Source organism: Helianthus annuus, chromosome 8, assembly GCF_002127325.2.
Source record: "Helianthus annuus cultivar XRQ/B chromosome 8, HanXRQr2.0-SUNRISE, whole genome shotgun sequence".
Classification (NCBI taxonomy): Eukaryota; Viridiplantae; Streptophyta; class Magnoliopsida; order Asterales; family Asteraceae; genus Helianthus; species Helianthus annuus.
The window spans coordinates 55,439,844-55,446,577 of NC_035440.2; positions in this window are offsets into that span (position 1 = coordinate 55,439,844).

Genomic DNA, 6,734 nt, shown 5'->3' on the forward strand with positions numbered 1-6,734 from the left:
AAACTTGCTTATTTCGTGGGGAACACTACTTGGATATATAGGTAACCCTGAAATCTCGTTTGAAAGGTCCCTCTTTCTAAAATACTAGGTCTTTATACTCAGTGATATCTGGGGTATTATTCCGGGACTTCTGCTGAATGGAAGTTCTGACCTAGTCCCTGAATAATACTTTCCGCATTGCTTGAAACATAGCATCGCCCTCAGTAAATTGATGAAACAATAAAATTGATAGTCATTGCTGTTGAAGAAAAGATCCTCTAAAGGGGACACACCTAAAGTCGAACCGTCATCTCTCTGTTGAACGGAAGTTCTGACCCGAGCTCTCACGGTTTCGCATCTAACCCCTTACAGATATCATCTAGGTATACTCACCTGTAAGACTGAATATTGGGATCTGGATACGGGAGTATATTCAAGAGGTGGGACACATGAATGAGTTTAAGTCTTAAAACACCTAATTCGTATCCTGAATCAGTTGAAATTTGTGTGAAAATTTAAGTGGATCAGTATATCGACAATCTAAGTGAATTGTTTAATTCTTAATGTGTAACTAAGCTCAACGGTACTTGTGACTTGTCAAAAACTGATATGATCCTCTGACGCATACTCAAACATAAATATTATCTGTAAATATGTTTGTACATATTTCTTTACTGCTTTATATTTTCAGAAAAATACAAAAAGATTTTTTGATTCTGCTTTATTTTTGACAACCGATGTCTGAGAAGCTGAGTTTCAAAATCTAAGTATGTTGATCGTGTTTCTGAAAATAAAACAAGTTCATTAGTTTGAAACTTGAAGTTTTAATCAAAAATCAAAAACAGTTTGTGATATCTCCAAGGTCATTAATTTGGACTTGGATGATTAACTGTGAGGGAGTTGGATTCTTATATTGTTAAAATCTATAAAAGAGCCATTTTTCGATTTTGGATACTTAATACTGCTAAATCAATAAAGATTGTTGATAGGGGGAGTGATTTATAAAGTTTAAAAGAGCCAGATTACGATTTCTGGACAATTTCAAAATGTTTTACTTACAAATGTTTGAGAAATTGCAGATACCAGACTACGATCCCAACAGCCAAGTCTAAGGGGGAGTCTGAAGACGAGCTCAATGCAAGGGGAAGCGTGCAAGGAGCCAGGCATCGTTCTTGGAAGAGCTTGTAATCGGAAAGCAGGTGTCGATCCCAAAAGCACGGACCTGAAGAGTCTACCGAAAGGGGGGGAGCTGAAGCTAAAGACAGATCCACCGGGATTCTGTTCAAGCAAGAGGGAGTCTGTGTTTGCTGAAGATGTCAAATCTCCAAGAAGACTCAAGAAAGAGAGAAAGAAAAGTCGCTACGAGTTTGACTGCGGCAATATCCAAGGGGGGGTCTGTTGGTGCATTTATGTCTATCGCCTCCGTCAATTCCGTCCGTAGCTGAAATGAAGATCTCAAGTGCTTATATTGTAATTGTTAGAGAAAACTAGGAAATGGCAAGGTGGCATTTATGTAATTAATGAGATTCCTCATTAAGCCCCTTGGCCTATAAATAGAACCATTAGGGTTCTCATTTTAGACTTTTGGCATTTGGAGAACTTGGAGAGCTCTAGAGTTAGAGAGAGAACCTAGAGAGAGAAAGTGCTCCACGTGACTCAGGTTCTTGTACGATTTTGGATCTGATTAATAGAATCACAGATTATATTACATCTCGTGTGTTCGGTCACGTTCGTGTACGGATTCCGCACGTCACACGTTCGGTTACGCAATCGTTTCGGAGTCAAACCGGTCCTAACAAGCGTATTATTGTTTTTTTAAGTTTAAGATTATTGTTTTGTGTTATTATTTAAAAAATATCTTTAATTTATAACTTAAATTTGAAGATAATATATTATTAGAAAAAATAGAATGATTCTATCTTATATTCAAAGTAAGATAAGATTTAATATTAATTGATTATTTATTATTTAATTAATTGATATAAGATAAGTATGAAAAGACATCTATATATATAATAAATGAATTAGATGTGGGACACGTGTCCCTTCCTGGTGCAACCATTTTGATGTTTTGGCGGGAAAATGAGGGAAACACTTATTTTGGCATTTGGATCCCGCACTGGGTATCCATACCCGTATTTTTGACCAGAGTATTTTTGAAGAGGCGTATAATGTACGTTTCAGTTCTCTCTCTCAATCACTCAATCTTCGTTCATTTTCTCAAACAAAACCCTAATCACCTCATCTGCGAAACCCTAATCGGCGATTCATCTTCTGACCAACCCTAATCGGCGATTCCTCTGCTTCCCCTGTCAATCGATCCTGTGCGCCGTAATCGATTTTCTTATGTATTGACTGTTATTTGTTGATGTGTTATCAATAATTCCTCTTTATAGAATGATGAAGATTGGTGTAAAACTCTCCAGCCGCTATCAATATCCTTCTTCAGATGAAGTTCAACCGCTCCATAATTGTGGGTCAAGAAAACATCTACTTCTATATCACTCTGATAAAAGGTATCACCATTTGTATCGATTTATCATAAAAAAATGTTCTCAGGGCTGACCTTTTTTGTTGAATCTTAACTATATCTCACCGATTGTGTTTTAATCTGGTAAATCTTTGATTTTTTTCAATCGATTTAATGTTAAGCAATGAATCTTTAAGATAAACAATGATTTTTATATGTTTAGGATTTGTGGTCGGAAAAACATTAAAGACAATGGGGTAGAGCCTGGTTTGTGTCTAATTTTTCAAAAGTTGTAAGTTTACTCAGGTTATATTGGGTTTTTTATTTCTTGGTTGATAATCGTTGAGCCTCTGATTTCTTGGATTTTACTTCATGTTTTTATTTTTCTAGGGTTCTTATTGCCATGGGTTTTATTTGTCTTTTGTTTTGTTAGATTTCTTGCTCTTGTGTTTTGGTTCAGGGTTTAGGAGTCAAGCATTGGCCTTGGGGATCAATTAAAGAAGATGAACACTGGTTTGTTGTTTGCACAACACAGACCCTACTCCGTTCTTCAAATCAGGTTCGTTCTTTTCTTTTTTTTGAATTGATTTAGACTATTTTAACTGGTGCACTAATTTTACTTCTAAGGTTTGCAATTTTACTTCGTAAAATGAATTTTCGTAAATAGAATTGGGGGGGGGGGATGGGGTTTACATGGGAATATGATATTGTAACCCAAGTTGGTGTGGCTTTATCTATACAATTTGTGTAAATTTTGTTTTTATATAAATCATTCTAAGGTTCTGCTTGATATGTATGTTCAAAATAAGTATATATACTTGATATAAAGTTTCAATCTTTTTTTAGTTAATATAAATACATTTTATTTTGTAGCTCAGTTTGGCTACCTTGACTTGGAGTTGCATAGTAAGTATGTTCATATTGCTTTAGAAGGACAACCTACTATTGTCGTGGATGATTTATTTGTTGTGGATCACTTCATTCTAAACGCCCAGACAACAAGGGTAGCACCGCTATTCATATAGCTGTCGGGAACTGTCGATCAAAGGTATTGCGAAAGAACTCGGTGATACGTTTTTTCATTTTCTTTCTTATGCCATCTTTGATCTTTATTATGTTTTAAATGGTAAACTTAGAGGTGGTGAAATGGATCAGTTTACATTTATTAGGTAAATGGGTCAAAACAAGTTCTTGCCAAAATGTGCCTTTATTATCATAACAACTAAGCTGCGTAGATACTCTTACTTATCTTAATTATGTTATTTCATATTGTTGAACACTTATGCTAACTAAGTAAAAACTCAGTAGAAGTTTGTTTAACTTACATCTTTTTGTAGTTGGAGAGGATTAAATTCATGTGCATACCATATAATATGTTTTTTAATCTTCTGTTTCAGGTTTTTCCTGCTGATTAATCATGACCTCTAAGTAACAGATAGCTTTACATTCATCGTGTTGGTCGATTTGGTCCTTTTGGACGAAAGGTAAATAAGAACTATTTTCTTTAAACCATCTTTATTAAGTATTTTATTTTTACTTTCAAACTGAACTGCTTTTTAAAAAAGCTGGATTAAAAGATTTTTTTTATGATTCTATATCTAGGACAATCATATGTCCAGTATGTAGTGGAGACTAAACTAATCTGATTAATTTTTTGATGTAGTTTTACTTAGATTTCTGTTAGTCATGCCACAATAGGTTGATCCACTATTAGTTAGCTTTGGGGCATAGCTTGACCCGCGAAAACCCCTTTGAATCACTATCTCACTGGGTTGCTGGTTGATGATCGGCTCAATGGACTTCACATTTGGTGGTAAGACTTTTTTCATCAAGAACACTCCATTTTTGTGAGAATGGTGAGAAAAAAATCTTCACAAAATTGTGAACAAATTTTACCCACATGAACATTTTATAAGTTCTATTTTCCATTTAGTTGCTTTTCACAAACAAAAGGTGTTGGTGAGAGTTGGTTATGCAATCAATTTCTTTTCGTTGAGAAGGTATTCGATATTTTGTACAAAATTTAGTATCTTTTTCCCAAGTTACTCTCTGTTTTCTACATAGAAGTTGTTTTGAAATGTAACCTTGAATTTGGATTTGTTGTTTTCTTGTAGAGGATGATGATTTGAATGACGACTTGCTAGAAGATCATTTAACATTTAGCAATGCAGCTGAAAAAAAAGGTTAATGTTCTTTTGTTTGTGTAGTTATTTTTTATATTGGTTTGTCAGCTAAGCCACCCCTAGGAGGTGTAGGGTTAATTAAGTAAGAAAAATATGTTCTAAGACATCTTATGAAATTATACTTCTTTGATTTGACCACATTTTATTTTTTACACATTACTACACATGATTGCAAAATAAGTCAACACATCATACTGTCATGCCCACATGTTCCAGCCTTATCTCATCTCACATGAATCCTATCTCAAAAAATATTGTTCCATTATATAATGCTTTGTGTGACAATGGTGTTATTTAGGCTGTCTTTTGCTAAATATATAACCCTTGATCTCAAGCATAGTCCCTATGATGGTCCATTCGTTCGTCAGATTTGTTTGTTCTCTTCAAGTATTTTCTTTTGATGCATAAGGAAAAGATGAATGCGGATGGGGAGTTAGTAGGCAAGGGATTGTTATATTATTGGTTTGTAGGATGGGTGATGAAATTTTGGCATAACTTTGGCTTTTACCGATGTGTAGATTGAATGTGATAGTGTTTCTACAACTTTTTTTCCCATACACTTTCTCATACTCTACTCGCCGACTGCGTTTTCTTCGTATCTCATGATTGTTTACTAGCCAGTATGTTTTCAATATATTCCGGTACACTTTTTACTTTCAACAATCATCATGGGTACGCTAATATTACTAATTTTAATGAAATTGTTTTAGATTATCTTCTTTTACTTGGATAATGATCCAACATGCTCCAATATCCTAATTTCTAATTGTTTTTTTCGTTAGCTAATAATAAACAGGCCTTGGTTGATTCTTGCTTCAAAAGAATTGGTGGAACTTTACTTAGAAGTGATAGTGGGTTAGAGACCATGTATATGTTGATGAATGGACTTTTAGACCAAGACGCTCATGAATGTGTTGCGGGCATGGTGATTGCTGAGGCTAAGGATAAACAGACCTGAAGTAATAATTTGGGGTGGGTTTTTCACCGAAAAACATACGGTCGGAGATCGTGGCGTAAGGTAACCAGCCTAGCCTGATGGTATTAAGCAGTTTGTTTGGGGGCTCCTTTGAAGGCGAAATACTTAGCTGGAGAGCGGAAAATGGTAACTTAGCTTCAAAGGAGGCTTTGATTGACTAAGGTATCTGTATTCAAAATATTCAGTGTGGGGTGTGACCTGTCCATGGAAACGAGTGACCATATCTTTTTGAATTATATGATTTCTCTAGAGACACTCATACTTCAAGTGTTAAAGGCAGACAATCGCACATACGGGTTTTATCGAATTCAGTGAAAACAATACGAGTTTTATTAAATTCAGTGAAAACAATATAAATAATTTGATTAATATAAATTAAATTTTCCTAACCCGGGATGTTCCCGGGTGATAGCCTAGTGAAATTATAAATGTAGACACCTTCAATGAATGACACGTGTCACTTATTGGTTTCTTTTATTATAGTAGATAGATACATTCTATAAAAAACATTTTCATTTTACATCTAAACCCAAAAACCAAACACCCGACTCGAACTAGCCCAAACCCGACCAACCTGAATTTTAAATGAGTCGGTTATCGGGTCACTTTTTCCCAAAACCCAAACAACCCGAAACCTAAAAGAAAACCCCGAAGACACCCCTACTTAGAAGTCGTGAACTTGATGGTCTGCGGTATTGCCGATCTCCATCCCTTTATAATTCCCTTGCCGCATCTCATTCTTTGTTGGGCCACAAGTTAATTAATTCTAGCCCAACGAAATTTTAATTGTGTCAACCCCATGTTTAAATATTCGAAGTCCAATAAATCAGTGCCCCATCTTCATATGTTGAATTTGTTGTTAGGCCTTGGGGTATACTCTAATTTCACTAGTGTTATAGATGACATGAAAAATTAACATGTTTTTCAAATCACTCCCTACCAATGTTAATGAGTGTTAAAACCTCTCTTGTTTAATATGTTAACTTAGGCTAAAAAGAATGGGGTATACTCTCACACTTCTTAACTACACGTAGGCGTCACATCTCCCGCTTTACCCTCTTTCACTTCACCCTAGATCAAGGAAATGATTTAACCCTCGTTAACGCCCCTTGAATTAATTAAAACA